The sequence below is a fragment of the Protopterus annectens genome, chromosome 10.part0 (genome assembly GCF_019279795.1).
Source record: "Protopterus annectens isolate FY-2018-M chromosome 10.part0, PAN1.0, whole genome shotgun sequence".
Taxonomy (NCBI): domain Eukaryota; kingdom Metazoa; phylum Chordata; order Ceratodontiformes; family Protopteridae; genus Protopterus; species Protopterus annectens.
In genome coordinates, this window is record NC_056744.1 from 1,832,657,323 (window position 1) to 1,832,674,822 (window position 17,500).

General features: G+C 38.7%; 1 long non-coding RNA gene across 1 annotated transcript in view; it reads right to left on the bottom strand.

Annotated features, from left to right (window-relative positions):
• LOC122814080 overlaps positions 1–17,500 on the bottom strand; it is a 598,715-nt gene that overhangs the window by 575,033 nt on the left and 6,182 nt on the right. The window contains exon 2 of the long non-coding RNA XR_006366782.1: positions 14,359–14,439. This is a non-coding gene — a long non-coding RNA (uncharacterized LOC122814080). The remainder of the gene's footprint in view (positions 1–14,358; positions 14,440–17,500) is intronic.

Consider the following 17,500-nt stretch of genomic DNA (forward strand, 5'->3'; position numbering starts at 1 on the left):
TCAATCCATCTACAGTGTTTGGGATGTGGGAGGAAACCGGAGCACCCGGAGGAAACCCACGCGACCACAGGGAGGACATGCAGACTCTGCACAGAAGGCACCCCAACTGAGGATCGAACTGAAGAACCTCTTGCTGTGAGGTGACAAAGCTAACCGCTGCACCACTGCAGCTGCCCAGAAACTAATGATGTTAAATGCCTTAAGAGCAAACAAGCAATGCAAAGGAGTAGCAATAAAATAGCTGGGGATGGGATACACTGAGATATATAGGAATGTGTGCCAGGGAGAGACATCAGACAGTAGAGACGGACACTCACATGTGTAATCAATAGTCACTAAGCCATTACTGGTTTGCTTTTCATACTAACATCAAGACTGTGGTATCTCATAGAATTCCCATTACTCTGAGCAACCAGAATTTATATAAGCACCAGGGTGTAAGCGCAAAACTCCCCTGTAAAATGCTTTAAATTGTTACATCACCTTTCATGTTTTCAATATTTTATGCAGCAATTGCTATTTTGTAATAATACTTGTCAGTGTCAATTGTCAATGTATTTAAATTTTGTCAAGGAGCCACCAGGAAGAGACATCCACAGTATAAAACAAAAAGATACCATCCTTCTGTGCACATACAGTGAGTCAGACCCTTTTTCAATACTTTGTTCATTTCTGGAGGATCCACCTTTCTAAGGTGATAGAACAGAGGCAGTAGAACAAAACGTTACATGGTCTGCAGCAAAAGAGGCACAAACACTCTAGAAAAACTTAATATACACGGTCTCAAAGAAAGAAGGCAGAAGAGGAACTAATAAAAACTTTTAAGTAACTTGAAGGCAGAAGAAGAACTAATAAAAACTTAAAAATAACTTACGGGTATTTATAAATTCCAAGTAGTTATCAGCTTTCAAAATAGAGGCAAACAAGACATAGGACAGAATGTGAAGATAGAGTGGGGATAGATACTGTGAGATGATGCTGTGAACAAGTATTCTTTATGCTTTTAAGCATTTATTACATCATCACTTAAGACATACTCACTATACCTCTCAACTGTACAGATTTTTGCAGAATGTCCAGATGTCTGCCTGAAATTTTTGGTTTGTTCCTTAGAAAAGTGTGGTTTTCTGGCAAATCATTAACAAATCACTGAGGGTTGAAGTCAGAAAATAAAGACAGACTTTTAAGTTTCAGACTTCATACCCCTCAAAAATTAATGCTAGTGCAAAACCTGCTATTCTATCAACTTTCTCAGAATGTAAGAGCAATATTTTAAAAATGCCCCTATTTTGGGGCCTTTGCCCCACCCCCCATTATTTATGGCTTTGTCCAGATTTCTTGCTCTATGAAGTTAAGAGGTATGATAGACAGAGATGCATTACTAGAATAGAACACAAACCATATTAATACTTTTCATATGCATGCATTACACATTTCACACATTTTTTTCTAACAATCATGATTCACACCATTACAAAAGTTGTTCAGTAGTTGTCTTCCTCTAAACCTCCCTCTGCCACCTTCTGGACATTATTCTGTATGTACTTTTCCTACAAATTCCATTTATTTCTATGTAATTTGTTCCTTTCCTTTTTCAAAGATCCCACCACTAGTTCTTTCTCCTTTACAATATTCAGTACTTCAATTACATTTGGTTTAGATTTTTGATTTCGATTTTCTAGTAATTGTTGTTTTGGCAGCCAAAAGCATTACGCTTAGTAAGCCCTTAGTATGTCTGCTAGGCAGTTCAAATCCCGCGTCTCAGCTCAATAGAATAATGTCCTATATCGCAACCATTTGCTCCCATGACATTTCTAACACAGTACTCTGTAGGGAATTTTTAACAAATCTGTCAACTTGCTACACTTCCAAAAAACAAATTCCCAGTTACCGCTCTCCTTTCCATAGCACCTCAAGTATTTGCTATCTAACTAAGGAAAACAGCTTTCAAGTGTGCTTGGGGTATAAAAATTCATATGCAAACACTTCCAACTAAAAATCCCAAACCTTCTGGACTTTGACATGCACTCTGGAGACATACAGATCTCTTCCCATTGTTTTTCTGTAAACTGCTTCCAAGCTCTCTTTCTAGTCTCTAACCCCCTCTGTTTGGTTCTTATAGTCATCATGTAATAATTTATATGCCTTAACTAATGTCCGTTTCCTAACATCAGCTTCTGTTTCAGACTCAACTAAGAACGGCACCAGAGATGATTTTTCACTTAGCTCTGCCTTATCCTGTTTCTCTTTGCCTTTATACTGACATCAATGGCTGGTACGGAAGGTAATCTCTAACCTGCAGTTCAAACTTCTGCTTGGCCTCATCCCACTCTACCACTTTTCCATCACTATATCACTTTTCCATCACTAGTAGTTTACTGATAATATCTTGGTTTGTTTTCCAGTTTTCTCCACTAACGTCCTGTCTGTCTTGCCTATTTTCTTGGTTCTCATATTGGCTTAATTCTTAAGAATAGTTTCTGCAACTTTATGATTATAATATTCTGTATGGTTGTCATTATTCTCAAGGTTCTGCATCCAAATCCTAGTCTCATCTTATTTCTCAAACTTCTTCCCCATTTCATCATTAGAACCTCTCCACTTGGATTTATAACCTTCTGCTTGGTTTGCGTTTATCAGCGTTAACTGAGTAACTCAAAAGTACCCATTCAAATCAGAAAATTCAAAATCACCTTTTTCTATGTGGAAGGTCAGTTTATTCTGCTAATTTCTTGTCTTCACTCCCCCCCCCCAAATAAAATCCTTCAACTCTTTATTAATTACTGCCCACAACTTCTCCTCTGGTTAATAAAAATATGCCTGACCTGATACAAAACTAAAGGAGCTAAAACATTTTCACTGCTTGAATCTTACTATCCATATCCACAAGCAAGCTTCTAGTTTCTCAGTTTTTGTATAATCTTCTGCTTAGTCTCTTCCCACATATCCTTAGCTACCACACAAGAATCCCTTTTAGTCTCTGTCCTTAGCTACCACACAAGAATCCCTTTTAGTCTGTATCCTTAGCTACCACACAAGAATCCCTTTTAGTGTCTATCCTTAGCTACCACACAAGCATCCCTTTTAGTGTCTATCCTTAGCTACCACACAAGAATCCCTTTTAGTCTGTATCCTTAGCTACTACACAAGAATCTCTTTTAGTCTGTATCCTTAGCTACCACACAAGAATCCCTTTTAGTGTCTATCCTTAGCTACCACACAAGAATCCATTTTAGTCTGTATCCTTAGCTACCACACAAGAATCCCTTTTAGTCTCTGTCCTTAGCTCATAGGTTCATAGGTTCATAGGTTCATACTAGGCTATCTGCCCGAGGGCATTTATAAGCCTAGCCATAGTTTTGTGGCTTACGCCACCCCTTAGTTTGGAGAAACTATGCCCATTATTTAGCTGTGCCTCTGTCGAGCAGTGACACTGAGGTAACCCCTGGGGTGTATCTGCGATCTCCCATCCATTGGTCAAGATTCCTCTTGAACAAGGCCAGCGAGGTGCTCTGCCTCACATAAACCGGGATTTTGTTCCACAGCATAGGGAGTCTTTGGGTGATGAATCTATCCCTCCAGCACGTCCTATTAATAACCGTGTCGAGGTTTAAGTCACCCGCCCTTGTGGCTCTGAGGGATCTAGATTTTTTGAGATGAAGCATATTCATCAAATCTGGGTTTGACATGGCCTTGTATGTCAGGCATAGGTCACCTCTGAGTAAGCGGTGCGCAACTGAATATAACTGGAGTTCTTTCAGTCGTGCAGCATAAGACAGATTTTTGAGACCCTTTATCCTTTTGGTGAGGAACTTTTGTGGCCTCTCCAGCTGCTGCAAGTGTCGGGTCAGATACATTCCGAATGGGGCATTGTACTCAATCATTGGTCTGATGAGTGATGAGTATAAGGAGACTATGACTTCCCTTGATCTAGATGTGAATCCCTTCATGATAAGGTGGGCAATGTAGAAGGTCTTCCTAACTACTTTAGCAATATGAGTGTCGAATGACAGGCTACTGTCAACCTGGGTTCCCAGGTCCCTAATAACTTCTTCTGTGTTCAGGGGATTGCCACCTATATGGTAGCTAGGGGTAACCTTATTTTTCCCGAAGGGTATGACTATGCATTTCTTGGCATTTAACTTGAGGCCATGGCTCTGGCACCAGTTATCCGTTTCTGTGAGACCCTTCTGAAGGATATCTGTGTCGGATGTGTTCTCAACTACGGCGCCCAGTTTGCAGTCATCTGCGAACTATGTCAGCCATAACCCTCCTGTGTTTGCTTGTACTTCAGAAAAGTAGATGCCAAACAAGAGTGGGCCTAGGACTGAGCCCTGTGGGACACCACTTGTGACAGGCTTTGAGTCTGACATGGCGCCAGCAACTCTGACCCTGTGGGTTCTGTCACTCAGCCAGTTTGCAACCCATCTTGTAATGTATGGGTTTACATTTAAGTTGATGAGTTTTTCAATGATACCCGAGTGGGGTATTGTATCGAAAGCCTTCACCAGGTCTAGGTAGGCTGTATGGACTGCCTTTCCCTCGTCAATGGCCTTGGTGACTGTTTCAAAAAAGTCAACCAAGTTTAAAAGGCATGATCTGCCTTTGACAAAGCCAAACTGGGTTGGATCCAAAGTCTGCAAATTCCCTATGTCTTTATTTATGAGATCCATTATGATCCTTTCCATGGCTTTGCAGATCAGGCTTGTCAAGCTAATGGGACGGTAATTTCCAGGGTCGGTGGAGGCACCACCTTTGTGGAGTGGGACCACAGTCGCTCTGCGCCACTCCCTGGGTACGTATCCGGAGGTGCGTCTAAGATTAAACAGCTGTCCTAACTGTGGGTTTAATTCCTCGTTGAGTTCATGGAGCACACAGCCGGGGACACCATCAGGTCCCATGGATGCTGTGTTCTTTGCCTTGAAGAGAGCAGTTCTCACCTGAGCGTTTGAGATGTTTGGGGGGTTACAATCATTTGGTATAGATATTTCTTCTTTAGGCGGGGAGGGTGGGGAGAAGTTTGCACTGAACCTGTCAGCCAGTATGTTGGCAATGTCTGTAGGATCAGTAATCTTCACATCATTTAGAACTAATTCTCAGCATATCTGGGAGTTTCCTCCTAGGTTTCTGACATAGCTAAAGAATGCTTTATGTTTGTCTTTAGAGTCCTTAGCTATTTTTTTCTCAAAATTAGCTTTGGATGATTTTATGAGAGCTCTTAGCTTTTTACTTATAGTGATCAGCGGTGTCTTACCTTTTAAGGATTTTGCTCTATCTTGTAGTAGCTTTCTCCTTTTATTGTAGAGTTTGTTTATGGCTGGGGTCCACCAGACTGGACGCTTGCCTTTGGTACAAAGAGTCTTTGTTTTGCTTGGGATTGCCTGATCCATGCAGCCCTGCAGGTGCTGGTAGAAGGCATTTGTAAGAAGAATCCCTTTTAGTGTCTATCCTTAGCACCCACACAAGAATCCCTTTTAGTCTGTATCCTTAGCTACCACACAAGAACCCCTTTTAGTCTGTATCCTTAGCTACCACACAAGAATCCATTTTAATCTGTATCCTTAGCTACCACACAAGAATCCCTTTTAGTGTCTATCCTTAGCTACCACACAAGAATCCCTTTTAGTGTTTATCCTTAGCTACCACACAAGAATCCCTTTTAATGTCTATCCTTAGGTACCACACAAGAATCCCTTTTAGTCTGTATCCTTAACTACCACACAAGAATCCCTTTTAGTCTGTATCCTTAGCTACCACACAAGAATCCCTTTTAGTGTCTGTCCTTAGCTAACACACAAGAATCCCTTTTAGTGTCTATCCTTAGCTACCACACAAGAATCCCTTTTAGTGTCTATCCTTAGCTACCACACAAGAATCCCTTTCAGTCTGTATCCTTAGCTATCACACAAGAATCCCTTTTAGTCTGTATCCTTAGCTACCACACAAGAATCCCTTTTAGTGTCTATCCTTAGCTACCACACAAGAATCCCTTTTAGTATCTATCCTTAGCTACCACACAATAATCCCTTTTATTCTGTATCCTTAGCTACCACACAAGAATCCCTTTTACTGTCTATCCTTAGCTACCACACAAGAATCCCTTTTAGTGTCTATCCTTAGCTACCACACAAGAATCGCTTTTAGTCTGTATCCTTAGCTACCACACAAGAATCCCTTTTAGTCTGTATCCTTAGCTACCACACAAGAAACCCTTTTAGTGTCTATCCTTAGCTACCACACAAGAATCCATTTTAGTCTGTATCCTTAGCTACCACACAAGAATCCCTTTTAGTCTCTGTCCTTAGCTACCACACAAGAATCCCGTTTAGTGTCTATCCTTAGCACCCACACAAGAATCCCTTTTAGTCTGTATCCTTAGCTACCACACAAGAACCCCTTTTAGTCTGTATCCTTAGCTACCACACAAGAATCCATTTTAGTCTATATCCTTAGCTACCACACAAGAATCCCTTTTAGTGTCTATCCTTAGCTACCACACAAGAATCCCTTTTAGTGTCTATCCTTAGCTACCACACAAGAATCCCTTTTAGTGTCTATCCTTAGCTACCACACAAGAATCCCTTTTAGTCTCTGTCCTTAGCTACCACACAAGAATCCCTTTTAATGTCTATCCTTAGGTACCACACTAGAATCCCTTTTAGTCTGTATCCTTAGCTACCACACAAGAATCCCTTTTAGTCTGTATCCTTAGCTACCGCAGAAGAATCCCTTTTAGTGTCTATCCTTAGCTACCACACAAGAATCCCTTTTAGTCTGTATCCTTAGCTATCACACAAGAATCCCTTTTAGTGTCTATCCTTAGCTACCACACAATGATCCCTTTTATTCTGTATCCTTAGCTACCACACAAGAATCCCTTTTAGTGTCTATCCTTAGCTACCACACAAGAATCTCTTTTAGTCTGTATCCTTAGCTACCACACAAGAATCCCTTTTAGTCTGTATCCTTAGCTACCACACAAGAATCCCTTTTAGTGTCTATCCTTAGCTACCACACAACAATCCCTTTTAGTGTCTATCCTTAGCTACCACACAAGAATCCCTTTTAGTGTCTATCCTTAGCTACCACACAAGAATCCCTTTTAGTGTCTATCCTTAGCTACCACACAAGAATCCCTTTTAGTCTGTATCCTTAGCTACCACACAAGAATCCCTTTTAGTGTCTATCCTTAGCTACCACACAAGAATCCCTTTTAGTCTGTATCCTTAGCTACCACACAAGAATCCCTTTTAGTCTGTATCCTTAGATACCACACAAGAATCCCTTTTAGTGTCTATCCTTAGCTACCACACAAGAATCCCTTTTAGTCTCTATCCTTAGCTACCACACAAGAATCCCTTTTAGTCTGTATCCTTAGCTACCACACAAGAATCCCTTTTAGTGTCTATCCTTAGCTACCACACAAGAATCCCTTTTAGTCTGTATCATTAGCTACCACACAATAATCCCTTTTAGTGTCCATCCTTAGCTACCACACAAGAATCCCTTTTAGTCTCTATCCTTAGCTACCACACAAGAATCCATTTTAGTCTGTATCCTTAGCTACCACACAAGAATCCCTTTTAGTCTCTGTCTTTAGCTACCACACAAGAATCCCTTTTAGTCTGTATCCTTAGCTACCACACAAGAATCCCTTTTAGTCTGTATCCTTAGCTACCACACAAGAATCCCTTTTAGTCTGTATCCTTAGCTACCACACAATAATTCCTTTTAGTGTCTATCCTTAGCTACCACACAAGAATCCCTTTTAGTCTGTATCCTTAGCTACCACACAGGAATCCCTTTTAGTGTCTATTCTTAGCTACCACACAAGAATCCCTTTTAGTCTCTGTCCTTAGCTACCACAAAAGAATCCCTTTTAGTCTGTATCCTTAGCTACCACACAAGAATCCCTTTTAGTCTGTATCCTTAGCTACCACACAATAATCCCTTTTGGTGTCTTTCCTTAGCTACCACACAAGAATCCCTTTTAGTCTGTATCCTTAGCTACCACACAAGAATCCATTTTAGTGTCTGTCCTTAGCTACCACACAAGAATCCCTTTTAGTCTGTATCCTTAGCTACCACACAAGAATCCCTTTTAGTCTCTGTCCTTAGCTACCACACAAGAATCCCTTTTAGTGTCTATCCTTAGCTACCACACAAGAATCCCTTTTAGTCTGTATCCTTAGCTACCACACAAGAATCCCTTTTACTGTCTATCCTTAGCTACCACACAATAATCCCTTTTAGTGTCTATCCTTAGCTACCACACAAGAATCCCTTTTAGTCTGTATCCTTAGCTACCACACAAGAATCCCTTTTAGTCTCTGTCCTTAGCTACCACACAAGAATCCATTTTAGTGTCTATCCTTAGCTACCACACAAGAATCCCTTTTAGTCTGTATCCTTAGCTACCACACAATAATCCCTTTTAGTGTCTGTCCTTAGCTACCACACAATAATCCCTTTTAGTGTCTATCCTTAGCTACCACACAAGAATCCCTTTTAGTGTCTATCCTTAGCTACCACACAAGAATCCCTTTTAGTCTGTATCCTTAGCTAACACTCATTAATCCCTTTTAGTGTCTATCCTTAGCTACCACAGAAGAATCCCTTTTAGTCTGTATCCTTAGCTACCACACAAGAATCCCTTTTAGTCTGTATCCTTAGCTACCACACAAGAATCCCTTTTAGTCTGTATCCTTAGCTACCACACAAGAATCCCTTTTAGTCTCTGTCCTTAGCTACCACACAAGAATCCCTTTTAGTCTGTATCCTTAGCTACCACACAAGAATCCCTTTTAGTCTGTATCCTTAGCTACCACACAATAATCCCCTTTAGTCTCTGTCCTTAGCTACCACACAAGAATCCCTTTTAGTGTCTATCCTTAGCTACCACACAAGAATCCCTTTTAGTGTTTATCCTTAGCTACCACACAAGAATCCCTTTTAGTGTCTATCCTTAGCTACCACACAAGAATTCATTTTAGTCTGTATCCTTAGCTACCACACAATAATCCCTTTTAGTCTGTATCCTTAGCTACCACACAAGAATCCCTTTAGTGTCTATCCTTAGCTACCACACAAGAATCCCTTTTAGTCTGTATCCTTAGCTACCACACAAGAATCCCTTTTAGTTTGTATCCTTAGCTACCACGCAAGAATCCCTTTTAGTGTCTATCCTTAGCTACCAGACAAGAATCCCTTTTAGTCTGTATCCTTAGCTACCACACAAAAATCCCTTTTAGTGTCTATCCTTAGCTACCACACAAGAATCCCTTTTAGTCTGTATCCTTAGCTACCACACAAGAATCCCTTTTAGTGTCTATCCTTAGCTACCACACAAGAATCCCTTTTAGTCTGTATCCTTAGCTACCACACAAGAATCCCTTTTAGTCTATACACCTAAATATGTACTCTTATTATGCAACCATAAATATCGGTGTTGATGAACCAAATCATGTGTGGATACATACTTTACCACTACTGCCTTTGTTTTATCCTAATTAATTTTATATCCCAAAAAGACTCCAAACTATCTCAAAATATTCCACAGCATTAAAATGTTCTTTTCTGGCTTTATCAAGTACAATAAAATATCATCTACAAATAAAGCTAACTTTTTCTCGATTACCAGAGTTGGGCCCCCTCCTGTTTAATATATTCACTAACAAACTTCACTGTGCTACTAACATCTCTACACTTCTACAATACGCTGATGACTCCACCCTCATTGTGTCTACCCACAACATCCCTGAGCTACTAGCTCTCACTCAACAAACCTTTTCCTCTGTTGAATCCTGGCTCTCTGATAACCAACTCATATTAAATTAAAAAAAAAACTCCTTCTCTTCCTTCCTAAAGCACTTGCTCAGCACAAAACCTCTTTCTCTTTATCTTCTCTGAACAACACCATTATTAATCCTGAACCCATACTAAACTACTTGGAGTTATCATTGATGATGAATTCAAATTTGATATTCATATTCAATAAAGTGTAAAAAAAGACCCACCAGAAACTTGGACTTCCCTTTTTAATCAAACATTTCTGTCACCCTTCTCCAAACACTCCTTCCCTCAGGCCCTACTTCTACCCTGCCTTCTTTACGCCGCCCCTGCCCTTACTCATGTTCAAACATCTCTTATGACTAAACTAGAGCAAACTTATAACAAAATTGCCAGATTTGCTTCCAACCTTCCTAACAAGTCTCACCACTGTCTTGCCCTTAAGTCACTCCAATGGCCAGAATTCTCCAAATAGCTATTTATACCCCAGCTACATATTGCGCACTCTATCCTATATGAACCCTCATCTTGTCCCTCCATCTCCAATTTAGTGTCCTCCTATCACCCCCTCGTCACCTCTGTACTGCCAGTAAACACCTCCTTCAGTTATACAAACCCAACAAAAACATCCATAAGACCCTTTACAAATACTCTGTAGCCCCTGTTTGGAATTCACTCCCCTCTCAACATAAGAAGCATTCAGGATAAATACCTGTTTAAGAAAGAACTTAAATATTTTTTCTTGCTGACTTGGTCATGCCCTTGGCAAACCCCTTTCCTGAGCTAGTCTCCTCTCTTCCCATCTTACCTGCTTTTCCCTATTAACTCTTGTCCCTCCTTGTATTTGCTCTAACAAACTGTATTCACGCTGTACTCCTTTGTGTAATATTCTCTAAACCTTTTAATTGTTATTTGGCCTATGTTATATACTGCTGTTCTCAAATTTTGGAAATGTTACTAGTTAACTGCTATTTTACCTATACATTGTACTGCTGTTTGCACATTTTTGACTTGTACTATATTTCTGTGACCCTACTTTAGTATTTTGTACATATTATAATTACTTGTATTATTTCTGGAGCCTTTGTCCTCGGGTCTCCACTGAAAATGGGCCCCTGGCTCAGCTGGACTAACCCAGTTAACAAATACCAATAAATAAATAAATAAATCTTTGAATATGTATGCCCCTTATTTTCATCGCGTATGGCTCTTAATATAAAACATATAACACAAGGGAAAGGTTACACCTACTTGGTTGCTGTGTTCAATCAAAGCCTCTTGAAGAAGAATCCTCCCACCTTATAACAAAAAATGTAGATTCATATATCTTCCTAATTAAACCTATTACTAAATCAGGGAATGCAAATGCGTCAGCTGCCTTAACGTAAAATCCCAGCTGACTCTGCTGAATACTTTCTCTGTATCATGGCTCACCAACAGCACTGTTTTCTTGCTTCTGATTCCCTCTGGATCATCAATGTTTTGTCAATGTTTTCAAATGTTTTCCTTCTGTCCACAAAACCACACTGATCCATATACATATATAAATGCTGACAACACATTTGTCATTGTTTTAACTAATATAGATATAAACACATTATAATCCTGGTTTAAAATTGATTGAAATAGGTCTATATGAAGCTGGGTGGGAAGGGTCTTTACTCTCTCGAGATGATACAGTCTTTACAGCTTTTTTCCAATATGCTGGTGCCCTCCCCCTTTTTAAAAATGTTGTTAAACAAAATGACTTCCAAACATCCACAGAAATATTGGCTGTTTCTGAAGGCTCCCCTGCTGACTGATTGCACACCACTGTCTTAACTACTCATTTCCTATATTTGCTTTTAATTGTTGAGTCACGTCTTATTCTAAACTTGATGTAATTAAGTCTTCATTAAGTATCCATATTTGTACCATTTCTTGGCTACCACATTCATCTGTTTCGGAATTTCTGAAATATTTCTAATACCTGAATGGGATCTCTGCTTATTTCTCTTATTGTAGACTCCCTAGCCTTGGTGACAGAACATTTCTAATACCTGAATGGGGTCTCTGCTTATTTCTCTTATTGTAGACTCCCTAGCCTTGGTGACAGCACCTTCTACTTTATGTCTCCTAAGGTGTATTTTTGTGCTTTGGAGTTATTATTAAAAATAGTTGCTTATCAGCAGCTTTTCCAAGTCATAGATATTATCCAAATAATAGCTTATTGTCCCTTTAGCATTTTGCAGTTGCACCTCTCCTCTCCCTGTTCTGTAAGATTCACATTACTCTGCAATGCTTTAACTTTTGTCAGCCCTTCTAAACAAATTCCTATTACGTATTTCACATATCTCTTTCTCATCTATTTCAACTCTATTTTTAAACCCTGTCATTTTTATCCAACTCACTAGCTATCTCTTCTGAAGAACTGTATTCTTCTAATCTTCTGAAGAAATTTCTACCTTACATAATAACTCTCAAATAATTTCCACTGCCCATTCTTTAAATGACTCTCATTTTAAGTACAAAATCACCAGTATCTCATTTTTACTTCATTACTCTGCATCTTTATCTCAGATTTTACTGAAGCATGATCTGAAATAGTATTTGAATGTGTGTGAAAGCTTTGAATTAAATACATATGCTCATGTGAGATATAAATTCTGTCCAGTCTAGCCTACTTTTTGCACCTTGGGGAATAACATGGAAATTCTCCGTGATTTCCTGCTAATGAAATCATACCAAATATTCTCATGCACTTCTTCAGAAATCTACAGTCTTTAGTTATATTTTCCATTCTAGGTTCCCTTAATACATCTTCACTATTCCAAATCAAGTTACAGTCCCCATCCATAAATAAGATTCCCTGTTGCAAGATGATTATTTCTCCCAATTTGTTAAAGCTGTATGATGGCAGCTTTTGGGTGGAATACAAACGCATGCTAACGAACTCCTTGCGCCTTGCCAATAGCCACGTGCTTCCGCATATCTGCCATTTTCTTTTTTCTTCTTTTGTCACTATTGGAGCCCCTCTAGCAGTCAGTATGATTAACTCCCATTTCCATCTATAACCTTCATATTCTGCTGTATATCCACCCTGAAATCATTTCTTTGCTAAATTCATAAGCTCATTTCTATCCAAATGTGTCTCCTGTAGCATTGCTATTTGCCCCCGAAATTTCTAAATATAATTTAGTACTCTCTGCTTTTTGTCTATACCTATAAGGCCACTGACATTCCATTATAATATGGACAGAGCAGCCATCATGATAGAAAGTCATTACTGACACCTATTACACATGACAGCTCTTTTGAATGTAAATTTCCAACTTTTGGCTTACCTGCACACGTTTATGTTTAACGTGTGGATCTTTTAAGCAGATACATCTTCTTAGCCCCATTTGAACCTATGTCACATTTTCAAGACTTTTTAATTCAAAGAAAATCCTCAATCAAATAAATAAATAAATGTATGTTAAGAACTTCTCTCATCCTGTTTTAACTGATAACCACAGAAAACAATGTACATTTCAACAAAAGAGGTTTACCCTCCAAAGTAGGAACAATTGTCCTAAATTGATGGTTGCATCTACAGGCACTACCTCATTTAAAATTTGGGTTTCTCGTGCTAAAACACATGGTATAGCCTGTGTTCTCACTAACAATTATTTTGTTACTTCTATTTCCCTCCCAGACTTGAAAAACAACTTCCATGCTTTTAGTCAACATTAACTTTTAGCCCTAAAAAAAAGAAAAAAGTACACTGGCTATCTTTAAAAAAAACTACATTGTGCACTGTTCTGTTAAATGCATCCAAACGTATTAAGACTGCTGGGGAGGCTACTACCTCTTATTCATTTCCCATAGTTTCATACTTGATTTATTTTTCACTGAAGTGCTTGCCATTGTACTTTTAAATGTTACATTTTGCTCAGCATAACAGTGCGCAGATCTCTCAAGATTTAGTGTTTGCACCTGCCAGACAGCTTATTTCCAAGCTAAGGCAGTCAGCAATGAGAAAAAAAAAGCTAAAGAATCGTTGTAAATTTCACTCAGAACATAATGTACAGACTTCTACTGGCCACCTGCCTGCACCTGCAGACTTCATATCTTCCACAAAAAGCATTTGCTGATGAAAAAAGCAGGCTAATAACTTTGCAGATGCAATAAACTTTCCATTTTCCATTCCTTTCATCACTTTGTCTTATATTTCAAACCTATTTGCTTAAAAAACTGCCTACTGCTTAAACCAATGACATTAATCTAGACTTCTGCCTTTGTAAAAATAGCAGAAATCACCATCTTAATTCTACATATACCAATACACTTTTGAACCCCCGCACCGCCAGCCCATTATATTAACTTTAAGTTGATTCTGACCAACCTTTATCTTGTTACAGTATAAAGCCTGTACATCTTGCAATAAAGGACTTCCTTACTTTAACATATTTAGTATATACAGCAGTCAAAGATAAGACTCACCAACCACATTTAAAATACCCCTGACTGCATATTATACAAAACTGTTTTACAATACAACATGCAATTTATACAAATATTAATAAGAACACAAACTGTTTTGCTTACAGTTACTTCTTCATTTTCTTCTGTTTCTTCCTAAATATGTATGACATAAATGGAGTGTATGCTTCACAGTTCACCTAAGAACTTCATAAAGACAACAAAATTCCAGTCAATGTCTTAGAGCTACACAGTCAAGGCTCATATACATAACACAAGCAAAAGGTTACAATTCAAAGTGGAAATTGATGATAATGAAACAGGGGAGAGTTCAATACATAGGGAGAGAGCTGGATTTAAGATGCAGAAAATATTCTAATACTAAGCCAACATGAAAATGGAGAAAGGAATTTTTCCAGTCAGGATGATTGCAAGTATAGGTACAGAAAATAGGCAAGAAGAAGATTCATTAATTGTATATCCCCCCCCCCAAAAAAAACTGGAAATGTCTCAGAATGTTCCACAATACTGAGATGCCCTTTTCTGGTTCCGTCAGGTACAAAATAAAATCATCTGCAAATAAAGCCAACTTTTCCTAAACACCATACCAATTATATCCTAAAATTTCTGAGTCCTTTATTGTCTTTGCCAGTGGTTCTAAATATAATGCAAATAACAAAGGAGAAGGAAGACACCCTGCCTGGCTCCTCTGTTCAGGCACAACCTATCAAAGATGAACCCTCACACATTGATTCGTGCATCTGATCCATCATATATCCTTCTAATTAACCTTACTGTTGCATCAGAAAATGCAAACGCTTCCATTGCCCTGCTTATAAAATCCCAACGTACTCTGTTGAATGGGCAAAGTCTCTCTATTGGTTTTATTATCAAAAAATGAGAAGCAGAATCTTCTTCTGCTTGCTGGCTCATTCTTTGTTGGATAAACTTTATTTTCCCTCCTTAGTCTGTTCTGCATGAAAAATATGTTTGATCCTCCAAGAAAAAATATTCTGAAGTCAGCTGGATACAGCAGCTTGAATCTCACAACTGCCTCTCAACATGCCCTTATTACTTGCATAAATTTGCTTCTCTTTTGCCTGATCTAGAGTGAATAATCATTTTCCACACTTTGCGGTCCCCATTTTTTAATACTTTTCCTTTCTGCCACAGTTTTGTCAGAATCAACTTTTTCTGCTGGCATGGATGTATCTTTAGCGATATAGGTCTTGGCCACTTTCTCGCTGCCAGGTTTAAACCATACACACAATATGCCCTTTCAATTAACATATACTGTTGTGGAACATCAGTCCATGTGTTTATCTGTACTTTCACAAAGTCAATACAGTCTGTTCTTTCCAGTTTCTTTGGTACAGCAGAAAATCTCAGTTTTTTTTCTATATGCTCTGTCTTCTAACTTTACTATGTTCTGAAACAGCTCTTCTTGAAAGAGCCATATACCCGACCAGCCTTTACCTCATTTCAACTTCTGATTTTTGCATCAGATTATCTGAATAGCTAGTAAAAGCTCAATTAATTCTTTCCAGACTTTTTCTGTTATTGGAGTTTATATATTCCTTCAGTGTTTCATTTACTGTAAACACATTTGAGTGCACTTCATGGATTTTTTCCTCTAATTTACTGGAAGTCATGTACTGCAAAGCTGAAACTTGAACTGATTTTTGCTGAACAGCTGCAGTATTCTTCACAGCCAGAAGTTTTCTTCTCCTTTTCTGGTTGATTCTGTCTCAGGTTCTCCAAATGTCTTCTTTGCTGACAACCAGGCAGTGTAAGTACCAACCAGTAACCGAATTTTATGCAAAATCACAGTTTTTATGGCTCTTTTCACACTGGGAGAGCTCAAATCATCCTGTTTATCAGTGTGCAGACATCCTGGAAGTCATATTATGTGAAGACGTATTGCTCAACAGAAAGAAAATTGATGGACAAAGAAGGTGGGACAGAGAAAAAAAGTATTACAATTAAAAACTGTCCAGGATAACCATAAATACGTCTCATGAATAGATAGGACAAAAAAGAAAGAAAGACAGAAAGAAAGAAGATGTTACTTTAGGACATACAGCTTAAACAGTAGTAAGGAAACTTGACAGACTTAGTGGACCAATTGGAAAAGTCTGCCAAAATCTATGTTTCCATCACTAGCATTGCAATGTGGTGGTTTTGGTCCTGACTAGGCCTCAGATAAAAAGAAGTTATGTACTGACCATAACGTTCCAGCTTCAGTCTTCCTCAACTAATGGGATCAGATCTGATCCTCAGGTCCAATTCAGACCTTTTTCTAGCTCGTGAAAAACAAACTCTTGAGCTCCTTCCCTACCCATAATGCACCACCCCTAACATCCCTCAGATCTTGTTTGCAGCTTGACAGGAAGACTATAAAAGAAGTCCCATAAATGGAGTTCAATACAAAGGATATAGATGTCCTGAAGTACCTCATTTCTCCAGAAGTCAGTTATGAAATATGGAGGGGGATGGTGGATGGAGAGCTGAGGAAGAATGAAAATGGACAACACAGATGGAACATTATGGTAAGTACATAACTTCTTTATCTGATGTTGTCAATTTTCATTCATTCATTCCTCAACTAATGGGACAGAGTCCCCAGCTACCTAAATTCTTGGGCAGACTCTATGGAAGGATATTCCTGAGTACAGTTGAACCAAAGACTGCTCTTCCCTTTGAGACCAAATCTAGTTTGTAATAAGTAATAAAGGTATGAGGATTTGACTAAGTTTCAGTTGCACATATATTGTCCATAGAAGTTCTAGACTGGAATACAGCAAAAGTTGCCATAGATATGGTTGAATGAGCCATTGATGGTTTTGGTAAGGGGAGATTCAATTGTTTATAGATAAAGGAGATGCAATTTGTCAGCCATCTAGCTAGCGTTACCTTAGTAAATGACTCGCCCAATTTATAATGTGCAAAGGAAACAAATAACTGATCCATCTTTCTAATATCTTTTGTTCCATCTAGGTAGAAATGCAATTGTCTATGAACATCCAGTAAGTGCAGCATATATTCCCCCTTATTTGTATATTGTGGGAAAGATACTGGCAAGTTAATGGATTGGTTAATGTTGGATTCTGACACCACCTTAGGAAGGAAGGAAGCATTTGTACGTAATGTGACTCTATCCTTATGAAAAATCAAATATGGGGGCTTAGAAGATAAAGCCTGAAGTTCTGAAATTCTTCTAGCATATGTGATTGCTACCATAAGACAGTTTTCCAGGTCAAAAATTTAA